The sequence below is a fragment of the Festucalex cinctus genome, chromosome 8 (assembly GCF_051991245.1).
Source record: "Festucalex cinctus isolate MCC-2025b chromosome 8, RoL_Fcin_1.0, whole genome shotgun sequence".
In the NCBI taxonomy this organism is placed as follows: domain Eukaryota; kingdom Metazoa; phylum Chordata; class Actinopteri; order Syngnathiformes; family Syngnathidae; genus Festucalex; species Festucalex cinctus.
This window is the reverse complement of record NC_135418.1, coordinates 20,995,498-21,021,316: the sequence shown is the minus strand read 5'-3', so window position 1 is coordinate 21,021,316 and position 25,819 is coordinate 20,995,498. Positions and strand designations below refer to the sequence as shown.

General features: G+C 39.3%; 1 protein-coding gene across 1 annotated transcript in view; it reads left to right on the top strand.

Annotated features, from left to right (window-relative positions):
• Positions 1-25,819, top strand: part of LOC144024584 (receptor-type tyrosine-protein phosphatase gamma-like) — a 240,429-nt gene that overhangs the window by 44,823 nt on the left and 169,787 nt on the right. The window contains exon 4 of the mRNA XM_077531034.1: positions 12,515-12,655. The gene's annotated coding sequence lies outside the window, so the exon portion shown is untranslated. The remainder of the gene's footprint in view (positions 1-12,514; positions 12,656-25,819) is intronic.

The window sequence follows — 25,819 nt, the reverse complement described above, 5'->3', positions numbered from 1 at the left end:
GGACTTTTGTCTTGCAGACATAATCAATGACATAAGTAAATTCAGATTATTATTGAGGCTTGTGAAGGAGGGCTGCCTCTGGTGTCACCTTCTCAATGATTAGGAATGTGTACAGGAACTGCTTTTCCCCGGGTACCTGTCATCGGTGGATTCATTAATTTTCAGCGGATTTGCATCATGGCGGGTATAGTGGGTGGGAATCGGAATTACTACTCTTATGGTATTTCCACGATGTTATACCAATGGTGTCACAAAACACCAACGATACACATTTCTGATATATATTATTATTTTTAAAAAAGATATATTTGTCACTGAAGATAAGTTTCTATTTATTAATTTAAAGTAATGTTATTTAAGAGGAAGTCAACCCCACATTTTTCTTTACAATATTGTCGTATGCGCCTACACTAGTCTAAACACAGCATTCTGATTAATATTACCTTAATGGAATATGAATTAAGGAGCAAAATCCACCTGCATCTCATGGGGCGGCCATTTTGTCACTTGCTGTTGACTGAAAGCGACATCAAAGTTGCTCAGAGCTTAGGTAATGACCAATCACTGCTCACCTGTTTTGGTCATGTGACATGCATGTGACCAATCACAGCTCAGCCTATGCATGTCACATGACCAAAATAGAAATACCAAAAATGGACGTGTTTTTCACATAGTAGCTACTAGGGGTGCTAAAAAAAAATAATCGATTCGGCGATATATCGCGATACTACATCGCGCGATTCTCGAATTGATTCAATAAAAAAAAAATCGATTTTTTTTTTTTTTTTTTTTTTTTTTAAGAGCTCAGAATTGTTCATTCGGTAGTCTTACCGATTCAACGTCTTATCATCATTGCCTTTTTTTTTTTTTTTTTTTTTTTGTGTGTGTGTGTGTGAATCGATTTTTAAACTTCCATTTTTAATGGAAAAATATTCAACAAAACGTCTGACTTCGGGTTAGGATTCACACCTTGAGCATGGAAGAATGTTATATGAACGGAACATTAAGCCTTAATATTTTATTTTAATGCTGTTCAAACATGAAACAGATTACAACCTCTATAAGACTGAAATTTCAGATAAATAAATAATACATTTTCATATAAATCTTACACTCTACAAGCTTACTGATTAATATTTTCTAAATTTGAATGAAAAAAAATCGCAACAATCGACTTATAAATTCGTATCGGGATTAATCGGTATCGAATCGAATCGTGACCTGTGAATCGTGATACGAATCGAATCGTCAGGTACTAGGCAATTCACACCCCTAGTGGATACAATTATGGAATATGAATTAAGCAGCAAAATCCATCTCAGGAGCGGCCATTTTGCCACTTGCTGCCAAATAAAAATTACATCATAGTTACTCAGGGTTCAGGTAGCAAACGACCAATCACAGCTCATGTCACATGACCAAAACAGGTGAGCAGTGACTGGTCGTTACATCCCAAAAACATAAAACGTAAGAAATACCAGAAATGGACAAGTGTTTTTCACATATTAGCTACAATTTATGGAATATGAACTAAGCAGCAAAATCCATCTCAAGGGGCGGCCATTTTGCTGCTCCTGAGATGGATTTTGTTACCTAATTCATATTCCACAAATCGTAGCTGATATGTGAAAAACACTTGCCCATTTTTGTCATTTTTTGTGATTATGTTTTTGGGATAAAGCTGAATGCGGCCATTTTGCCACTTGCTGTTGACTGAAAGTGACATCAAAGTTGCTCAGAGCTCAGATAACGACCAATCACTGCTTACCTACCTGTTTTCTAAATTTGGTCATGTGACATACATAGGCTGAGCTGTGATTGGTCATTTGGTACCTGAGCCCTGAGCAACTATGATGTCATTTTTATTTGACAGCAGGTGGCAAAATGGCCGCCCGCCAAGATGGATTTTGCTGCCTAATTCATATTCCACAAATGCAATATTAATTAGAATGTAGTGTTTCCACTAGTATGGGCGTTGATTTCCTCCTTAATGTTGGAAATAACCTAAGTGATGAATTTAGCCAGTCAGTTTTGACCCATTTTCATTTGTCAGACTCTGAAAAATGTTTATGTCAGTCAGCTCATTATATGAGATTTAATAAGACAAATTAGGGACAATTGGCTCGCTTTTTTAATACTGTTGAGGGCATTTGTCAAAACCAATTCCAGTGGTGGTGTTTCATGAAACAGCCAAAAACGCATTAAAAATTTAATCCACAGTGTTGACAGCAACTGGAGGGGAATAGAAACTTCACATGACAGTTTGAAGTCAAACTCGTCATAAATTGCACAACGGTCACGGCGCCGCTATCTGATGTTGGTGTATTGATACTGTGTCACGAAAGGTAACAATTTGCTCAATTGTGACATCACCTCTTGTTTACGCTGTGCTACCTGCATTCAAAATGATCACTCTGCTGGCTCGGTGGAGCTTGACGCTCGCTCAAACTGCAGCCTGGAACACAACTGTGGTGACAGCCCTGTGGCCGAGGGCATTTCGCTCAGGGGCTTGCCGAGAGGAAGTTTTGTCTTCTTAGTCCAAATCAATGAAATAAAAAGCTCTGTTTTTCCACGGTCACAAATGGGCCCGGGGGGTGGCCTCGGCAGAAGAGAGACCGTCGCGTTCCGATGGTTGCTGTTGTTCTGTTGTCCTGGCCTTAATTTTCTTTCATGTCATGACTGTGTACACCGTGGGCATTCACACTCATCGAAACATGGACAATTTCGAGTCTTTAGTTCGGCAAATGTGCATGTTATCCGTACAGAGAAAGCCTCCACAAGCACGGGGAGGAACTCAATTAGAGTGGCATGAGCTGAAAACGTTTGACTGCAAGGCATACCTGCTAACCACTCGCTCACTATGCTGACATGAGCATTGTACTGAAGTTTCATTATTCTAATCTCACACTTGGTTAAATGTTTTCATTGTAAATTAGACAAAACTGAAGATATAAAGCCCAATTCACACCGATTGCGGAAAGGGTGCGGTGCGTTTTCCGTACGGCTTCCGCAAGGACTGCAATTCACACTGCGTAGGTTGCGTGTCCGGAAATCTGGTCCCGACAGACCTCAAGATCACATGAAGAGTTGAGTTCACACAATAACAACCGTGTATATAGAGTCCTATTTGTAAACAATAACCATGCTTGCCTGTTGTCACATCAATATCCTTTTTGGACATTATTTCTGATTGATTTGATTTTCAGCTAAATTGCAGTGTTCCAGTGTTTAAGTCTGAAAATCTGATCACCATACTTTATTTATTTACACTTTACTTTCAAATAGAATCTTAGAAATGTGTTAAACCGCACAAGTGATATGTGTATGAAAGCCGTCATTTGTATCCAGCTCTTTTTTTGAAAATGACATTTTTGCGCTGCAATTTAATTTTGTGATTCATTTTTATTTATGGGCATTAAAAGTGTTCTTTTTCAAAGAAAAAAAAAGTGAATATTCCAGAAAGCAGTGCTTGGGTGAATGTGAGCTTCATAATAATGACAATTTAAGCAAGAAGGTGGATTTAATGGTGGGAACAGCTGACGGCGTTAAATCCTTAATGATGGTGATCTTGACAGAGAAGGACGGGGAGGCCAAAGTAGAAGGACGTTGCTGATCCTTCCTCCAGCTTTCATCTCGCTACAGGCAGCGTCCATTTCTCAGCACTCATAATCAATTCCTTTACAGCCATGTTTCTCATGTAAGTGAGATCTGATCTGGAATCAATTCTACTTTGGTGACGCCGCTGCCTTGCTGACCTCAGCTTTTTACCATCACATTAGCATTGAGCATGTGAGCCTTGAGTACCCCTCGTTGCCTTACAGTCCATCAGACAACAATCAATATGTATGTGGGAAATATGAAAAAAAATGTTTTTTAAATTTCTTTTCACCACCGCCTACTGAGCAACCGCTTGTGTGTTGTGTGTGTTACATTAAGCTTGTGCGGTAGATAAAATCAGAAGAATACCAGCACGTAATCTCATAAATCCATCTCGCCTCCTCTAGAAGTGATTGTGGTTGTCAAAAAATGACCTATCAGCATCTTTCGACGAGATAGAGGCGGAGCTAATGGCATGATTTAGATGTGCCAAAAATGAGACGTGACTGGGCGCTTGTAAGCAATGAAGGGCGTTCAAAGACATTAGCGCAGTTGCTGTTTGACGTCGCCAATTTACCCCTGGTAGATTTTGGCAAGCTTACAAAACCGAAAAGAATTTATCAAAATGACTGCTTGTCAAGCCAGTGCTTTGTAGTATGGATGGGCAAAATAGTCGATGAGTTGATTGATTGTTAAGAATTCTGTCCACAGTGTGGAATTGGACTGTTGATTAAGTGCATCTTAAGCAAGCGAAACGGAGGTTTGAGTGCTGTTCTATCTGCCGCTAGGACTGCATTTATTTTTCTTTCATTACAAAGCATCAGGGCTGCAGTCAAGTCCACATTCATCAAGTCCAAGTCAAGTTAGAGTCAAAAAGCTCTGAGTCCAAGTCAGAGTCACACAGTTCCAAGTCAAGTCAGAGTGGCAAAGTTCTGAGTCCAAGTCAAGTCCGAGTCACAATCGTCCCATTCAAGTCAGTCAAAAAGGTCCAAGTGAAGTCCGAGTCACAAATGTCCCAGTCAAGACTGAGTCACAAAGGTCTAAGTCGAGTCAGAGTCACAAAGGTCCAAGTCGAGTCAGAGTCACAAAGGTCCAAGTCGAGTCCGAGTCACAAAGGTCCAAGTTGAGTCTGAGTCACAAAGGTCCAACCCGAGTCCGAGTCACATAGGTCCAAGTCGAGTCAGAGTCACAAGGGTCCTACTCCAAGTCAAGTCCGAGTCACAAAGGTCCAAGTTAAGTTCGAGTCACATATGTCCAAGTCAAGTCAGAGTCACAAACGTCCGACTCCATGTCAAGTCCTGGTCACAAAGGTCCAAGTCAAGTCCTGGTCGCAAAGGTCCAAGTCAAGTCCGAGTCACAAAGGTCCAAGTCAAGTCCGAGTCACAAAGGTCCAAGTTTAGTTGAAGTCACATAGGTCCAAGTCAAGTCCGAGTCACAAAGGTCCAAGTTTAGTTGAAGTCACATATGTCCAAGTCAAGTCAGAGTCACAAACGTCCGACTCCATGTCAAGTCCTGGTCGCAAAGGTCCAAGTCAAGTCCGAGTCACAAAGGTCCAAATAAGCCTGAGTGGCAGTCACAAAGGTCCGACTCCAAATCAAATTCAAGTCGCAAAGGTCCAAGTCCAAGTTTTTTTTGGCTGAATTTTATGTACTAGTAGTATTGGTACAGTATTGGTGACTACTCGAGTTGAGTTACTCGTACTCATATCGATCTGAAAAACAGTGGCATCAAACATCCCTATTTCATGTGATAGCTTCATAAATTGGACCTTGACACAGAGCAGAAAAAGGAAGAAACAATTTGTGCTTCTAAAATTGAATTATATAAGTATAGCACCTCCCGTCACAGCTTGGTTGACCCGGAGTCTGTTCTAAAATAACATCGGGTAATAACATCTCCACTCACATCGACTCCGGTAACGTTTGCAGAGAGCAATTTTGAATGTTGGGTGATGATCCCGCTTCTTCTTTTTGTCTTTGTATGGAGCATATATTAATGCAGGGACACCCCTGCGGGAGCCCCTGCAGGATACCTCATTAAAATCGGTTTTGTCCAGGTCCCTGGTGCGGCGACTCACCGTACATTCACTTGCTGCATGCATGATAAAAACCATTCAAGAGCTTTGGCCAAAATATGAAGGTCTTCAAAAGCGATGATTTCTGCTGAGCTCCTCGCATGAAAGACCCCATAATGCCTTCATGTCATAATGGATATAGGAGAAATTGCTTTTTGATTTTTACATGTGCTGATGAAGGTAGCGGCATTTCGTAATCAGCAATCTTGACCCAGGATGCACCTTCTTGGATGTGCAGTACATTTGGATATTTTCAGTGACACTAAGTAGTCCTTGAAGCCTGTGAATTATATGACGACTCCAAAGTTGTGATGCCTGTTTTAATGGAATCACTGGAGAATTTGTTCTTAAAGTGGTTGCTGATATTTGTGTGTTGAAGTAAGCGAGTGCATTATGTTGTGCTTTTGATTCAGTCTCAACTCCTGATTCCCCATCAGGTTGCCAAGGTACGCTATAGTGCACCAGCGAGGTAGCAGAAAATTATCCAGTTTTATGTAATTTGCATGAAAATGATTATTTGTTAATTGCAAATTTGTTTTTGTTCATCTATCTATGCCAGCGATGTATAGTGACAGGTAGAACAATTTAATGTGCTGAAAATGTTTCAAAGTTTATCGAAATCAGCTATTTTCACGATTGTTGAAAGTAAATAAAAAAAATTGAATAAAGTACTAATACTGTCAAAACCTCCATATTTACTAGGGATGGACAGGATTATCGGCGGCATTTGGACGAATATCGGTGTCGGCCTTTTTGTAAAAATCTGGAGGCCAATAAAAGCTCAATTTAAAACTGTGTTAAACCTCAGGGTACTATTTATTTAAATTTTCAGTTTATAACATTGCTGATGCTTATAAGATGTTGCTGACCTTGGGAACACTCTCCACCTTTTCTTGATGTTTGAAATGGGGAAAAAAAACAAAACAAACATGACCGTTTAACTTTTTTTTTTTTTTTTTTTTTTTAATGTTGGAAACAAAATTATTCACTGGAGAAAACTGTTGTTGAAGGTTTCATTTAACATTTTAAGATATCCTGATGACCTTGAGCTTCTTGATAGTTTTGAAACAAATATGTCTATTGTGCAAAAAAATAAGAAAAAAAAACATTTTGAAAATCTGAAAAGTTGTCAAATAATCATATGCGACAAGATATTTATATTAGGTTATTTTTTTCATTATTTTATTTTATTTATTTTTTTTTAATTTTTTTTTAATTTTATTTATTTATTTATTTTTAATGTTGGAAACAAAATTATTCACTGGAGAAAACTGTTGTTGAAGGTTTCATTTAACATTTTAAGATATCCTGAAGACCTTGAGCTTTTTGATAATTTTGAAACAAATATGTCTATTGTGCAAAAAAATAAGAAAAAAAAAACATTTTGAAAATCTGAAAAGTTGTCCAATAATCATATGCTTCAAGATATTTATATTAGGTTATTTTTTTCATTTTTTTTTTAAATTGTTTTTTTTTGTTTTGTTTTGTTTTTTAAATGCTAATATGTTGTTTCCTCTAACTGAAAACTAATACCAGCTCGAAATATCGATTCTCAGGCTCCCTGATTAGGCTATTTATTGGTATCCCCCCAAAAATATGTCAGTCTATCTTTAATATTTCCATATTTATTATTGTCCAAAGCTAAATTAGTTCTTTATGTATTTTATTGAGCTTCACAAGCTGTTATGTCAAATCCATGTAGATGTGGTGTAGCACATTTGGCTACAAGTTAACACAGACAATCCAATTTAAAATGTTAATGAACTAAAATCTCCGTCAAATCTCATCAGATCAGGCTGTAATTGGTTGCGCTTATCTTCGAAATATTTCCTTTGCGCCCAGAAGACAATTTTGAATCTGGTTGAAACTTTTTACCTCCTTTTAGCGAGATCACAGCTGCTCCCTCATTGATTTCACAAATGTTGCCCTACCAGTGTTTGCGCTTTAATTGTTATGGATCAGGCGTGTTGTATTTGCCGCACTCTCCATCTCATCTTCCCTTGATATTATTGCGGTTGTTTGGAACATAAGATACCTTGCTTGGAGCGCAATGCTTTTGGGATTATGTCATGCCGCGCCTCAGCAACGTTCACGAGCGCAAAAAAAGTTTCTCGCCGCAACACCGTGTACCTGCGCACACAACCCGAGGCGCACTTTTAATGAGCATTTAGAAAACAAAGAAAATGTTGAATGTCAAATGGAAAGATAATGCCCCCTCAAGAAATGAAATGTTTTTTTTTTTTTTTAATTGGTTGGTTACGCATATGAATGAGATGTTAGCCAAAACACAAAAGGCGCACATGACACATGTGCATGATAGTAAATAAATCCTTTCTTGGCATGAAATAATAATGAATCAGTTGCGGTCCCATTGCTGTGGGGACTTTTCAGAACACAAGACAAAGGAAACGCAAAGCAAAAGAAACAGAGAAAAATGAGAAAATATCACTTCCATTAAACAGAATGGATCATCAGAAGAGAAAAGTCCCCTGCAGTAACAGAAAACCTCTTCTTTAAAACAAACTCACCCCAGCGAGTTCTCCAGAAAACTGAGTGTGAAGCCGTTTTTTACCGCGACACGTTTGCAAAAAAAAAAAGGCACCTAAATCAAGTCATTCTAGTCATAACTTCCTAAGAGACAGCGATAATTACGATCTTAATTGAAGATGATTCAATTAGACTCGGCTTAATCGGACTGTGCGCAAGCAGATAATGCATTATCGCCGGTCTGAGGATGGGTGATGGATTTGGTATACAGGTGGCAGACACGACTTCGATAATATTGGCTCATCGTATTATGTTCTTTTTAATAATGTACGATCTATTGGAAACTACAAAACTGACAATATTTCGTCCAAGTCGGGCTCTAATGAGGATCCTCAGTGGACTCACCAATCAAAATATTTTTTCAATCATTGTGTTTACAACCTAAGCAGCGACACCCTATTGTTTCTATAGAAATTCTTATTATTTTTCTCCACAAAGAATCTAATTTTTGAGACCTGAAACATAAACGAAATGACCGAAATTTTCTATATTCAAAAGTTGGCATGCACCAGTACAAAAAAATAAAAATGGGTCTGAAGCGCCACCTACATAGGTTTAACAGAGTCTTATCCCTCATACTTTGGGCTACAAAAAAATGGGAGGCGCAGATGTACCAAAAAGTCTTTGGTAGCATAATGCAAAAATCTAGAGGAAGTGAGTTATGAGTATTTGACATAAGATATTTTTGGAGAATAGGCGCCAGCACCCCCCGCGACCCTTGTGGGGAATAAGCGGTCAAGAAAATGGATGGATGGATGGATATTTTTGTAGAAATTGTTACAAAGTGCAACTTTATGCTTAAAAGTTATTGAAAGTTTTTAATTTGGTGCGTGCTATTGCCATGGCGATGCACTATTTAAAATAAATAAATAAATAAATAAAAATTATGCGGATTTTGAGGGTCTTAGTGTGGACAAATGCAAACACAAGACCTAGTATAAAATCTTATGTAACTTTCAAAAAAATTCTCAATAGCACGACAGACACATTTTTAACAAAACCTTCTCTTCTACGTTTCACCGAAATCTGTGAAAATTGAGAGGCATATGTAAAAGCACAAGACCTACAAAAAAAAATATTTTGGAGCCATATGCTAAACCTAACAGGAAGTCCACCATTTTGCATTTATTTTGTAAAACTGGGTGCCATGTTTTGCCTTTTTATAGGGATCATATTTTGACTAACTCCTCCCACAAAATTTATCCAATCGTCTTCAAACTTTGGGTGTGTCATCTAAAGATGTTTAAGATTAAAAGTTACCAAAACTTTTTTTATCCGTCACACGGTGTTGCCGTGGCGATGCACTATTTGCAAAGAAAAATGATGCTGCTTTTGAGGGTCTAAACCCGGACGAAAAAATTGCTCAATAGCACCACCTACAATTTTTTAACAGAACATTCCCAGTTGCATGTTTCATCAAATCTGTGGAAATTGGAGCGGCATATGTAAAAGCACAAAATCTTTTGGAGCCATATGCTAAACCTAACAGGAAGTCCGCCATTTTGCATTTATTTTGGAAAATTGAGTGCCATTTTTGGCCTTTTATAGGGATCATATTTTAATTAACTCCTCCCACAGAATTTATCCAATCATCTTCAAATTTTGGGTGTGTCATCTAGAGATGTTTAAGATTAAAAGTTAATGAAAGCTTTTGCCGTGGCGATGCACGATTTTCAAAGAAAAATGATGCTATGCTGAGGGTCGAAACCTGGACAAAAACTCATGAAACTTTGCACACATTTAAGGCCTGGCAAAACATTTAGATTTTGAAGGGTACACCAACGTAGCCAGGGCTGCTAGGGCCCTTTAGTTGCTCGCAGTTCTAGTTTGTATACGTTCTTATTAATTATTTTAACACATGCAAGCAGAATAGAGTGAAGATACATTAAATGAAAATGTGACCGCTGTTCATATTATCCGCCGCCCTCGCTGTGATTCATTATACATGCAGTGATTCGGCCATTACCATTTGGAGGATCAGCCCCCTCCAATCACACCCCCATGGGCAGCTGTGTACTCAGGGTCAATGTTAAAGGATCACTTTGCAGCGTTCATATTTAAGCAGACTACGTTGTGTGTAGGTGTCGGTTGCTCATCTTTACAACAAACATTACAGCTCACGTTGGATTATTTTAATTTTTTTCCTTTTAAATGTTTTCAGCTTGGAGTGAGTTAGCCAAAAGTAGCATCTAATGTGACATGATGTTATATTTATTATTCATTTTTGTTTGTTATATACTGTAGCTCTGCAGGCTTCAAAAAGCCATCTGTCAACCTGCCTGCCGACATCTGTGAGCGCTCGACAATTATCATTACTTCCAGGAAAATAAAAAGGGGGAAAAAAATTCCAAGATACGACATGGAGATGAAGCGAACGCAGGCCCGCTTCCTTTCTTTAAATGTGTCACTCGCAGATTTCCTCCCGTCTTTTCTTCCCGTTGTATTCTTACATCAAAAGGAGGCTCTCCATTCTTCTCGGACAAAAACGGACCCTGTGATCAGCCCTCCTCTCGTTCCTGCAATCATTTCTTGTTTTCTCGGCCAGTGGTTGCGGCATGAGAAACTACTTTTAAGAGCTACGTCTTGCTGCACTGCTGTCCCTTCTACTTACATCATTTGTTTCTTCTGTGCGGGCACACATCTTCTTTGTGTCTACAGAGAAATAACTCAGAGCAGAGAAGGGGACCTGCCAGCTGACTCACTCATCATCCATCACAGTGTTTTTTGTGATAGGGCACGCAGTGGGTGAGTCAGCAGCGGGTGACACTCGGAGGGTGTGTCCGTCGGGGCTTTTCAGAAAGTGGTCAGCCCGCCCTCTCCATGAACACTGCCAAACTCGCCGTGATGTATCTCATCCATTTTCAATGCAGCTTCTATTTTTCAGGTTGGTTTGGTGAGACATTCATCTGAATTAGGGCGGGAGGCGGGGTCGGCCCAGGACTGCTCACCAGTCAATGACAGGGCTGACACATGGAGATGTGCACCCATTCACATCCACAAATATGTAGGAGCTTTTGCACTTTTTGTCACAAAAAAATGGATAAAAAGTATCACTTTGGTCATTGCTTTACGTCAGGGGTCACCGACATTTTTTTTAAACTGAGGGATCGATTTTGTTGACAGCACACGTGCGCTCGGGTGTAATAACTGGCGCATTGGAGTGTTTGGGAATTTGGCAGCCCGTGTTGCATCATGCTGGGCATTCCGGCGGACCAAGGGCATTTCTTGAAGTTACTGAAATGAACTTTAGTTGAGCTGGAAGCAGGTCTAAGTTGTGGCGCAGGGGGTCCACCATAGTTTGGTTGAATTTGATTGAGTTATTGTAGAAATTGAATTGTATTATTATTATTATTATTATTATATACTATTCATATGGACCTTGTGGGCTATCTGGTGCCAGTGGGCACCATGTCTGTGACTTTCCATGAAAAAGCATGAGCTAAAAACGCAAATTTTCATCCATCCATCCATTTCATGACCGCTTATTCCTCACAAGGATCACGAGGGATGCTGGAGCCTATCTCAGCTGGCTTTGGGCAGTAGGAGGGGTACACCCTGGACTGGTTGCCAGCCAATCGCTGGGCGCAAAATCGGAAATATTCACAAATGTTTATTTTATTTACAACAATATTGCTATTTCTGGGATGACTGGTTAGCACGTCCGCCTCCCAGTTCTGAGGACTCGGGTTCGAGTCCAGGCTCCGGCCTTCCTAGGTGGAGTTTGCATGTCCTCCCCGTGCCCGCGTGGCTCTTCTCCGGGTACTCCAGTCTACTCCCACATTCCAAAGACATGCATGGCAGGTTAATTGGGCGCTCCGAATTGTCCCTAGGTGTGCTTGTGAGTGTGGATGGTTGTTCGTCTCTGTGTGCCCTGCGATTGGCTGGCAACCAGTTCAGGGTGTACCACTGCCCAAAGCCAGCTGAGATAGGCTCCAGCACCCCCCGCGACCCTTGTGAGGAATAAGCGGTCAAGAAAATGGATGGATGGATGGATGTCATGTACATGGACACATGACTGGTATAGAGTACAAATTAGCATCATATTTGAAAATCATATGAAAACGGATTGTTTTGACTTTTTTTTTTTTTTTTTTGCTAGGTTGCTATCAGGTAAATTCTGAGTGGGCATAGTAAACAGATTAATTCATCTAGTGGTTTGCCTCACAGTTCTGAGGTTACTACATGTACTTACATGTTAAATGTACCTCTCAGAGCACCTTGTTGAAAAGCTGAGAAGCAACATGACAACGGCATTCACAAATAATACATTTTTGGCATTGATTTCTTCTTTTTCAGAAAGTATAACATCAACAGTTTGTCTTCTTAAACCAAGGACTCCCTGAGCAAATTTAACTACCTGTCTGCGACCAATCCAAAATGGGTCCACAAATCACTTTTAGGAACCCCACCAGCTGACATCAACTAGGGGACGTTTAGGTAAGAACATGCTTCATTCTGACAATGACATCTTAAATAACAGCACAGAACATTCAAATATTAATCAAGCGTGCATTTCCACCATATTTTAAGCAAGCGCATGTAGTCAAATTCCCGTCAAGGTGAAAATGTGAACTATGTTGTCAAGGGAAAATTGTTACACCTTTAATAGACAAGAGACAGGACAAGCAGTTTGAGAGTAATGAGAGATAAAATTTAATAAAAACTTGCATGCAGGGAGACAGTTCAAATAAAACATGATGGCTGATTCTACGAGGTGTCTGCCTATTTCTCCTTGGGCGAAGACGTATGTGTAGTCAGCTCACAAAAGTGAGCACACCTCTCACATTTCTGCAGATTTTTCATTATACCTTTTTCATGGGATAACATTGAAGAAAAGACACTTTGACACAATGAAAAGTGTCAGTATACAGCATATATAACGGTGTAAATGTATTGTTTCCTCAAAATACACCATTAATAGCTAAAAGTCTTTGCACTCCTCACCTGAATGCTACCACACACGTTTGACAACATCTGAACCAAATAAGTTTAACTTGGTCTCATCAGACCGCAGGACATGGTTGCCTCAATCTTGTGCACCAAATTCAGAAGAAGTTTCCTGTTCGCAGCATTCATACGTCCATCTCTAGATGTGACATTGTTCATGTGCAGTCCACTTTCTTTGGCCAAACATGGCGACTCCCTTATATACAACAACCCAAAAATTTGGGTCAAATTGACCCAAGTAGTGACTTGGTCTATTTTTGGCCCAACTGTTTTTAGAGTGCTGTGCTGATTTTTTATTACTTTTATTTTTACCAAGGGGTTAGCTATTATAAAAGTAATAGATGTATTTTGACTGGTCTTTTTTTTTTTTTTTTTCCAAGGGGTTAGCTATTATAAAAGTAATAGATGTATTTTGACTGGTCTTTTTTATTTTATTTTATTTTTTTTTATTTTTATTTTTTTATTTTTTTTTTTACACACAGAAAAAAAGTGAGGTTATAATTAACATCAAGTGCAAATTATTAAAACATCTTGTGGTGAAATCCAGACTTGGTTTAGTCTTCGATGAAGCTTACATGCCTGTTTATGGATTCTGACAGGCAGTCAATGAGAGAGTCCATACAAGCACAAAGAGAAGATGTAAAACGCCACATAAGCATGCACAACTCGAAACGATCATATCTCCCCCCACGCAATAATTCCCCTTTCACTTGCATCAACAAATCATCATTTGACTGCCTCCAACTGCTCCGAAATGCTGCCGGGCTGTTAAGCACTCTTGTCACATCACTCCTGTCTTGGCCTCTATACATCGGCTTCCTCCTACAGGATCCAATTTAAGACCCTTATCATCACTTTACACTGACATCCGCGTTGAAGCACCTGCTTATATTAGTGATATGCTGTGCCCTCGTGTCACCAGCGGGTCTCGGAGGGCCCTAAAGCAGGACTTAGTCGATGTCCCTAGGAACACGTTTAAAAGTAAAGGTGACAAAGCCTTTCAAACTGTGCCACCCTTATTACGGAAAGTTTTACCTCCTGATTTATTGACATGCCTTCCATGTGACACTATCATTCATACCGATTCAGTGACCTCTCAGAAACGTTTGCTGGTCAAAACAACATTGCTATCAGTCTGAAAACATCTCTACTTTTAGCGATTATTATTTGATATCATTCATTATGTTATTATTATTTTCAGATGTTGAGTTAACAAGTGGTTTCACTCCTACTTGTCATGGAGAAGAGAATGTTAGCCTAGCGTGAAGTAAAAACGGTGAGATGGAGAAATGCTCAATTTTTTGAGAGCTTGGCTACGATATCCGCGTGCAATCAAAGATGAGACGCGCTGGCCGTCTCATTGAAGAGAAACATTCTGTACCTGTTCAGCCATCTAAATTATCTGTATTCGGGGGGCCTAAACCCGAAGTGGGCGTGGCCTAAACCGGAGGTGGGTGTGGTTTGATCGTAAATGTGTGGGGCTTATGTCGGTAGTATTTTTTTTTCTCACACTTAAAATAAATGGTAAAATAAAGTGTGAAATTGTTGCCTAATTGAGATTCATATCAGTGCTTTTGATCACAAAAGTAAGAACCGTTTTCGAACAAATCTGGAGCGACAGATACGGATAATAAGGAATTCTATCCGGATTATGTTCGTATCTGGGGGGGGGGGTCGGAGGAATCAATGAGGTCATCGATTCATTAACTTTATTGTCCTCAAGCGACTACAAAAGTCTCTAGTCGTTCAACCCTATTCTATTATTGGACAACTTTGCTGCTAGCTAAATTCTGACAGGAATGAACTGCTAGCATAAAAAAAAAAATGTTAACCAAAAAAAAAAAAAACACCTCTCCTGTAACAATATATATATTTGTTCCATTTTAGACAGAGGATTTTTGAACATTCAAACAATAAAACCAGACCAATACCATTTAGTAACACTAGAATAAGAATAAGCCATGCTACGTACGTAGCAGTCATATGACTAAACTTAGCTTGTACTCAGCTTTTAGCTTACCATTATACCTGTACTCCTAAAATATTTTTAAAAATGGTGGCAAACGTACCGACCAAAATGAAGCAGATTATGTTATGCTATTTTCAATTGTCCACTGCGGATTTTTTTTTACATTTCTGCCACACCTACTTTTCAACTTCAGCTTGTAAAGTACTTTGTGGCTGTTGATGTGTGAAAACTTCTATACAGATAAACTATAGGACTTCACGAGCCTGTGGCCCAGCGTGCATGGAATATTAATGAAAGCATTGTCGTCGTCGCCCGTGCCGAAATGTCGTTAGCGGCGAGGCGTCATGCGTAGCGACATGCTAATCGCCACCATCTTGGAGAGGCTGCGTTGACACACCCGTGCGGGGCAAGAGTGACTTGTGCTATCTGATGATTGTTGAATTTATTTCCGTCACTGAGCCGCTGCTGCACCTGAATGCACCGTGACAGAAAGCCCAATCTCTCATCCTGCTAAGCGGATTGATAATGCAGCTGAGGTAAAAGGGGGGAGAAAAAAAAAAAAACACACAAAAAATAAACAACAACACTGGTCGCATGTTATTTTCCATTGAATGGTCACACGGCGGACCAGGCAAAGCAGTTTATGTGATGATTTGCTGAATAACCGATTTGTCATGGAAAATCCTGCTGATCCAGGCTGGCTTATTCACTTAAGGGCTATATAGCTTCGATAAACCCCCTCCTGTATCGCGCTCTGAATTATGTCTGCAAATGAGCATTTTTATTCAAAACACCTGTGCAGCTCGCCAAACATCCCAATGCTTTGCACTCTGCTCCCATGCAAATGTATGCAAGCGCGCAGAGTAAATGTTTACCAAATTAGCAATTCAGAATAAAAGAAAGTGTATTCGATTTTAGATTATTTTTTTTTGTGTGTGTCTCATAAGGGATTGTCATTGGGTTCATTTGGCACCCAACGCACATACAATGCTTTTTTTTTTTTCTTCATTTAATTTTAATACATGCTGCTCCAGGGCAAATTGGCTAAATATTTCATCTGTGTTATGATTAGCCGCGATGTTAGTCAAAGATCTAATCAGCGTTATAAGACTCATTCCTGTAGCCTCATCTGATAAACACAAAAATAAAGCCTGTTTTTGTAAGGTTATTCTTGCCGTAAAAGCCATTCAGCGTCACATTAACCTAAATCTACTGTTACCCTAATCCAAACAGGAAGAGAAGCAGTTAGTTTCTTTGGCAGAGGCTCCCCTCTTGTAGTTTATTTGTCATTTTGATGGGTGCAGACTGCCATTGATCCCCTATAAATGTGTCCACAAAACAAGCCGGTTGTAATTCTTGGCATTTTTTTTTCTCTGGAGAGGAAGATATTAAATAACATTCACGGGAGCTGATTGCACGAAAGGATGGCATTCCGAGTGAGGAAGGCCCAGGCTTGTGTTCCAGTAAAGAAATATGTTTAGCTTGAGTTGCATTTTCGATCAATAATTGTTGGACAAAGAAGCATATATTGGATTTTCTATAATCTGTGACATACTTTTGCTTTTGTAAGAATCATACACACATTTCTTCAGTACCTCCCCCCCCTTTTTGCCGTTTCCTCTTCCGACTCGTGGGCAGGGAGTGTTCACGACAGCTGCTTACTCTAGTGTGGAAAACAAGCGGACACAACACCAAACATAAACACCCCCGAGCCCGCTGCGCTTCTTCACAAAGCCATCAAGTCATTCAGAGGTTAAAAAAACGCTGTTATAATGCTAATCTGTGCATTGGACAACACTCATTGACCTTGTACAAAGCCCTCAGTGGCTAATTCAACCCCCCATATACACTTAATGTTAGCGCACAGAGAGTTATCGTTTGTGGAGGAAACATTTTAGCACCAAGTTGTTGAATTACACGTGTCAATTCATGTAGCGATGTGGCACCACACCCACCCCCACAAATTATCTGAACATTATCATAACGTACAGAAATGCACCAGAAGGTGATGCTGGTAACGGTTTCAGCTAATGCTAATCTGTGCTAACACTGTAGCCTTGGATACCTTTTGGCTTAGAGTGACCATATTTTCAAAATTTAGAAACAGTGACCCTACAATTTCACTTCAAATCAAATATACAATAAATTCTTACTTTTTCTAGTAAGTACTTGTAATAACATTAATCGTTAGTCAATTTGGTGACCAGTGGTTGTGTTATTGCTTTAGCTATTGCTAAATGCTATCGTGATTGAACATCGTTAAACAGGCCAATGCACTCACAATTGTCCAACGATTTTTGCTTGTTCCTGGCAGCACGAGGCCAGTAGGACTACATTTCCCATGATTCTTAGAGACGGAGACAGGAAGTAGTTATAGTTCCAGTATGGCATACCGAATCGGTATGAGAATGAGAGGGAAAACGTGAAAGTAAATATGAAGGAATTTAACAGTTAAGATTCCTTTTTAATTGGTTTAACGCATGAATGGTTATGACAACTGATTGACATACACAAACAATTGGCTTGCTGACTGAACTAAAAAGAAAACTGTGACTGTATCTGCGTAAATTTGGGTGTATACAATGGGGCTGGCGAAATCTACTGGGACACAAGGCTCAAAACTCCTCACCCTATTATTATTTTGCCTATAACATGATCATGCGCCGGCTTTTGTGCCCAAATGTATTGTTCAGCCTTGCTGTCATTGGCTAAAAAGCTCAAGCGTGGGGTGGGTTATTATGTTAATTAGCCCGCTATTTGATAATGGGGAGGTGGAAGTACAGAATAGCTTGCTCAAAGAGATGTTTTCTGAGATATAGGCACACAACTAAGGATTCACTTGCCAGCCCTCCCATTTAACATGCATCTGTGACATATATAGCTGTCAACGGCAGTAAATGAGAATTTTTAATTGCACACTTTATTGGTGGGCAGGCACACTGGAGACACAAATACAGTATTTATATGCAAACAATAAAAAGTCAATTCTCCATAATATTTCACCTTTAAAACGAGACAGTAGCATAGTCTCACAAGTCATAGCTTTGTTTTAAGATATGAAGTAAACCAAGTTACAAGCCAATTAGCATAGTTAATACCATTAATGAAAACTAATGAAATTACTATAACTAATATCATTGATGAAACTCGACAAAGTGCAATTCCTGCAGAAATTGCGTGGGAATGCTGAATGCTAATAAAAGCTGAATGCGTGTGGAATGCTTGTGAAATCTTATAAAGTAAATCGAAAGATAAATTACTAATTAATTGGAGTTGTATGCTAAATGAAAAAAGAAAAGTTAAACTGCATCCAGGTTGCATATATCCGACCTCTACGTAAGTCCGGGAGATGTACGTAAATCAGAAAAGTTGTTTTGAGTAACACTTTTGGCTTTATATTTGACTTGAATTTAATCCCACTTGAAAAATAAAGCATAAGGTTGACATTTGTGGTCATTTTAGCAGCAACATACTCTCTCCTGATATTTTAGAGGTTTATTTAGGATGAATACTGATGCCAGCATATTGACATAGTGATTAGCTTGTTCGCCTCACAGTGCTGACTTTCGAGTTCCAATCTCAGTTCCGGCCATCCTTGTGTGGAGTTAGCATGTTCTCCCAATGCTAGCATGAGTTCTCCCTGTGTAAAATGGTTCATATGTGTGAGTGGGAGTGTGAACGGTCTTGTGACGGTCCATATGCGCCCTGCAACTTGGCTGCCGACCAGTCCGGGGTGCACCCCGCCCCGTCAGCTGGGATCGGCTCCAGCGCAACCTTAATGAGGACGAGCGCTATTGAAAACGGATGGATGGATTCCCGAATTGCACAACCTTGAGCCCGGTTTGACTTTGGCGGTTCCACCGGGGTAGACTTAGAGCACATTGTTGTTCGTTGTTGCTGTAAAACCAAAGTGTGTGGACCCCAGAGACTTTGGGAAATTGTAATGAGGACGGTGTTTACTGCAGTTTAGTGTTGACAAGTAGTTCTTGATGCAGAACCGGGTGCGGCGCAAAAGACTCCAGCGAAGGTTAAAGTCATTACTGTAGGTAACAATCGCTGCTAAGGTGATGAAGAGGATCCTGGCAGGACCCGCGTCTTATTTTATGCATACCAATCAGATCGTTAGAGTCGGAGAGGGCGGCGCTGTTGAAATGCCCTTTCACTCACGCAGATCACTTTGAGCGTATTTGTCTTCGGGCTCGTGTTGACGCTCATGTAAATGGACTGTTTGGCTCCTAACTGAGACGCACGGTGCCTTTCCCCGTGATTAGACTGAGCCTAGAGAGAGTGGCCTGTCCTAATGAATCGCAAACACGCAATCAAAGGCGGCACACTTGCCACCGCCGTCGTCGCTCGCTCCCATTCATCTCGGCGCAACCCTTCAGCTTGTCGCCGCGATTAATTGGAGCAATCTGAGTAATTACATGTAATTAATAACTCGCGGAGCAACAGAATGTCAACTGCCGTAGGAACCCAAAAAAAAAAAAAAAATGAAGTTACATTTACATTTTTATTACCACTAATATAAAATGAACTCTGTTGTTGTGCGTTTCCTGCCAGACAGCGACAATTATCAACATCTGCATTTACATTAATGAGCCATTATACCGCAATTACCACGACAACAGCACGCCATAACTTAACCAAATGATCTAAAGCTGAAAAACTTCTCCCCCGCGTGACTCGCGGTTGTCCGTGCTCGGGTTGAAATCACGCCGATAAGCACGTCCGTACGTAAATGGGCTTAGAGCGAGGTTCCGCCCATGCGCCGCTCTCGCCTGTATAATGGCGCTTGCTTATGAGCGGGCACACTCGGGGAAAGCCACGCTCCATCTGCTTGCGGCGGCGAAGGAACACAAGCTGCTTGAAGCTCACGCGTCTAACTCGGGCACCTGTTAGCGGCAGATAGACGGCGGCCCCCGTCGGCAGCTTCTCGCCGCGCCGCGAGTTAGCTTCCCACTGCCTCCGCTAAATCCAATCCCCTTCATCAAGTTTACTAAGTAGCGCGGCTCCACTCCGTCATGCTAGCGTGATTCAAAGTGGCGCTGACCTTTAAAGGGAATAACTTGTCATTTAGAACGTGTCGCCGATAAACTTTCCGCCATTTTCTCCAGCTGAGTTCCCATGGATACGACAAAGTAAAGGCTTTTAATATTAACGCCACTAATAATTCCATTGTCGACATATTGAAGCGCACGGAGGAAACGCTGACATATTGTGCCTGCAAACCATACCTAATACGGGTTGTATTATTGATGCATTAGTTGTCATTTGCCTTGGGATACATTTTTTTTTTTTCACATATCAAGGCTCGCTTCTTTTGATGTTCTTCCAGCTCTGGTTGCATCATCTTGCCAAGTTCTTATTTTAAAGGTCTTAAGTGATGCGGTTAATAAAACGATGAGCTGACTAAGCACTGGAACAGACGAAAATGTATTTGTACCAAGGTTATTCTTTGGGATGTGCGAGTATCTGTGTCATTTCAAGGTATTGGTATTGGTACCAGTATTGGCAGCCCTCTTGTGGCCGTTTTAGGAACTAGAAATTTGAAATTAATAGACTAAAAAATTGCCATTAATTTCATGCAATTTTAAGGGGGACAAATATTTTCACATATAGGTATTCCTTTAAAATGATGTCGTTGTTTTTTGGGGGAAATTTTATGTCTCAAAGTACAAGTGGTATCGGTACTTGGTGCAGGTATCGGTGCCTATCGAACAACACTGGTTATTCTTGTTGACAAAAACTAAATGAAATATATAAAACTAAAACTACACTAACTATTATTGGAGCAAAAATTTCCATCTGTCAATTAATTTTGTACAAGAGCTTTCCGGGTTTATTTTAAATACAGGATATTTATTTTGTTGGTACTGTTCATGCTGAAAAATTAGGCAGAACAGTCATTTGGAAATTGTCCTTTATTATGCAACAATTATTTCATTCTTCCACTCAAACGATACTCCAGATAAAAAAAATAATAATAAAAACTTGACTAAAATTAAGCATTTAAAAATAAATAATTAAATAAAAACAATCAAACCAACTCTTAAAACTAATTTAAACTAACTTAATTGAATAAACAAAAGTTTAAAAAAAATAAAATAAATAGGGATAATGAAAAGTCCCAAATTACAACCTTCATCTGCACACACTTACATTCTTGGCTAAAAACTTCCTTCTGCACCAAAACATTCCGGTCGTCCATTTTGAACAAAACATGCTTACTGAAATGTATCTATGTGCTATGGGAGAAATGATCAAATTTCACATAATTGGTCAACAAAAAATAATTATTTAAAAATAATGCATCTTTGCTCATCTATTTATAACTGTGATTATTGTGACAGACAGAACAAATAAGTAATCTTGCATTCGATAGCAAAGTACACAGTATAACTGACCATTTTTGTTTGATGGCGTTTTCTTAAACTTAAAATATGAGCCCTGGCTCAATAAAGGAATCACTGATTGAACCTAACTATTTTCACTTGTTATCTAAAAAACATCGAGACTTTCAATCTTGAGGCGGCAAAATGCCAAACGGCTCCCATGACGTGAGGAATCGGCAGAGCTTCACAAACGCTCCTCAGACAGGGTTCAAGAGGGTTAATAGATTTCTTCTCAAGATATTTGCAACACTTTCAATTGGTTCATAATATGTAAAAAAGAGTAGCCAAACCTGGATTGGGCACAGATCAATGCTATTGATGAAAGGGGGGAAATTTACCACGTTTTAATATACAGGGTTTGATATACAGTACATTAAACGATTTTGTTTCTTTTTTTAAATAAATAATTGGTTATTGACGTCAACCATAAACATTTCTTGACAATAATATGTTATAGGTGACCTCACATGACATTCGGATTAATATTACATTTGTGGAATATGAGCTATGCAGCAAAATCCGGCCGTTTTTATACATGTCAGGGGGCGGCCATTTTGCCACTTTCTGTCGACTGAAGATGACATCACAGTTGCTCGGGGCTAATGCTGCATTCGAGGATAGTCAGAAGTCGGATGTATCTGAGTTGGTTTTTCCCAGTTCCGACCTGAAAGCGTTCGAGGTAAAAGTAAACTAGCCAAAATGGCAGATAGTGATAAATTGTTTTTTTTATCTAATTTGATTTGATTTATCTAATTTATCTAATTTAATTGGTTTTTTATTGTTTTTTTTTTTTAATTGTTTTTTCTTAAAAAAATTTTATTAGGTTTTTTTTGTCCTCAAAACATATTTTGACCTCCTGAAAGCTTACCTTTTTGCAATTTTGCTTAATTTATTGTTTTAATCTTCATTCATAAGCATTGCATACAGTTAAGTAGTTGACCGTATAATATGCAGGGAGATAGCGGCAATACTGTCACGTACGTTGCATTACGTGAAGTTATGGCGAATATTTATGAATGAAGAAAGCTATCTAGTTTTATATTCGAGTAAATTGTGTTTTGCCATTCAGTGACATCACGTTGTTGAAGTCTGGGTCCTTTTTTTCTTCCGACTTCGCGAATGGAATTTCCCATTTCAAGGGGGCGTTCCCGTACACACTTCCTGGTTTGAACTCAGAAAAGTCCGACTTCCGACCATCCTCGAATGCAGCATAAGGCAACGACCAATCACGGCTCACCTGTTTTCTGAAGCTGAGCTGTGATTGGTTGTTACCTGAGACCGGAGCAACTGTGATGTAATTTTTACTCGACAGCAAGTGGCAAAATGGCCGCCTTCTGAGAGCGATAAAAATTGCTGGATTTTGCTGCTAGAATACCATATTTAGACCAGACTATATTATCGTCATTGGAAAAAAAAAATCCTACTTTTAAAACAATGGGAATGAATTCTTTGATTCTTTACATACACAACAACTGTCACCCCTGAGGTAGACCTCCCTCTGAGCCCATTTCGTTTTTTTTTATCTTTTTCCTCTCTGTCATCACCGCAAAACACACTCAGTCAAGATAATCTTTTTGATGTTTACTGAGCCGAATTTACCAACTTTTCGTATGACATGCCTCCACCGTGTGATTTCTCACCGCATGTAACACGCTCATTCTGCTGTAGCATAATTACTTTTCAGTCCCCCCAAAAAAAAAACAGTGTGGCAAAGTGGGTATTAAAGCAAGATAAAGCCAAGCCAACTGCGGCGTTGACGGCGACTGAGTGGCGAGGCGGCTGGCTTGATCTAAAGCCTTCAATAGTTGGGCATTACCTGACGACACTGTGGAGAAAACGTTTCTCATCCTAGCAGGCGGCGCTGGAAATGTTGAGACATGTAGATGATGCTGACAGAGCTAATTAAGCTGTGGGTGTTAAATGAGCTGGCTAAAGGGTCTAACAAGCAGCCTGTTTTGCCACTTCCTTCCCCCTCGTGCACATTGTGGTTATTTTCAAGCGCTGACATTTAAACTCGCATGCAAATCAAATGTAAAACACAGGGAGGAAACTCCCATTGTGTCTTTTGGGTAAGGGGATTCTTTCCTTTTTTCTCTTATTGCTGTTGTTTAGAATTCTTATGTTGCTCAACAACATTCTCTTGCAAACAGTATTTCTTCTGTGTAATATATTTAATGTATAAGGAGCGTGGCCCTATGCCTGCTTGATAGAAAAAGTGCCTTGAGGTTCTCACACTATACAAATACATAAAAGTGTATTGAATCAGAATTATAGCGCTTGTAGTTTGCAGTGGCGTCGGATTGCATTGCATCATACCGAGCGAGTCGTATTTTGTTGACCTTTTGTTGGTTACATGAGAGGGTCATACTTGTCCGAGTGTCAGTCAAAAGTGAGCATTATTGTGGTTCTTGAAAGTAGGGATGAGAAATATAAATTCTCATTTTTTTTTGTCAGTCATTTCATTCAGGACAATTACGATTTTAATCTAATAAACCCTACAAACGTTGATTTAAAGGTGTAATTTATTGAAAAATCATTCCTGTACAAAATGTTCAAACAACAATAATGAATACAGATTATAAATGAGTTAAGTAGCTATTGTAAACATGTCTTGTAAACCACTCATCCAGACAAAATTTGATTTCACGATTTAGCAAATTTTCCACAATTCTATTTTCAAAATGATGATTAATCAAATTAATTTGATTTATTGCACGGCCCTAGTTGAAAGTGTTTCATGCAGTCAATCAAATAAGTTGAAACCCTCTTGGAATTTGATCATATTTTCAACATAAATTATAAGGATGTTCCCAAGGGAATGTGCTTTTTTTTTTTTTTTTTTTGTACTTAAACAAAGTGTTTGCACAAATTGCACATCCACTACTGTAGGTGGCAGTAGTGCTCTCATTGTCAGTGTGCACAGGGAGCGTTAACAATGCCAATAAAGTTAGTCAGCATGATTTTTTTTTCTTTAATGTTAATAGTAATGATACATTGTTATGCAGAGGTGGACTAAGAATACTTTTATAAAACTATTAAAGGGTAAATCAACCGAAAAAAAAAAATTCTTGACAATAATATGTTCTATGCAGCCCCAAGTCTAATATTGCATAAGTAGAATATGAGTTAAGCAGCAAAATCCAGCAGCTTTTATCAATATCAGAAGACAGACATTTTGGTACTTGCTGTCGAGTGAAAATTACATCACAGTTGCGCACGTCTCAGGAAACAACCAATCACAGCTCCGTTTCAGAAAACTGGTGAGCTGTGATTGGTCGTTGCCAAACCACTGAGCAACTGTGATATCATCTTTAGTCGACAGCGAATGGCAAAATGGCCGCCCCCTGATCTGGATAAAAATGGCTGGATTTTGCTGCTTAACTCATATTAGACAAAAGCAATATTAATCAAAATGTCATGTTTAACTCATTTGCTCCCGATAACGTGTAAATATGTTTTTTTTTAATGTCTTAAGTGTCCCAAAGACATATTTATACGTTTTTTTTGTTTTTTTATGCTAGCGCGTACAGAAGGCTTTGATGCAGCCTCTCAACTGCAAAGAACGGTTGCAGAAATGGTAGTTATTACACAAACGGCCAGCAGGTGGCAGAAAAGCAAAGGAGATCAACCAGAGCCACATAGAAATAAAGCTAAATTACTTACAATTTTGAATAGATTTGTGAAAACTGATGAAACTTAGCTCTCTTCTAATGCTAATTGCTGCAAAACAGAAACAGATAGAAACATACTTTTTTTTCCTGGTGAAAGAAGAGACTTTTATCTTTCTTTTGATAGGTTCCATGCTTTTATAGCAATAGAACACAATATTCCGTGGGCCTTGCAAAATCAGTCAAAATCCAGTAAAAGAGCCGGGAGCGAACGGGATTGTTTCTGTGAAAATGGCTGGGAGTGAAAGAGTTAAACTAGTAAGGTCACATATTACGCACTATTGTCAAGAACTGTTAAAGTTTGATTTCCCCTTTAATAGTCGAGGCGAAGAGTTATTTTCCAAACAATAAGGACATTTATTTACTCATGCGTATTCACGTATCTTGTTTTTGTGTTTCACATATTAACAACTGTAAAAAAAAAAAAAAAATGCTTGTCCTTCCAACCAAAGGCACAAAACACGTTAAGTGGGATCTTATATGCAGAAATGGGCAATGACCGTGCAATTAAGAGGTCTCCTCTTAATTGTTCCAAATTACTTTCTAAAGATTGCCCACTTCCGTCTGGCATTAAGTTCCCTTCGATGACTCCATATAACGATACAATTAAGCCATGACAGTAATA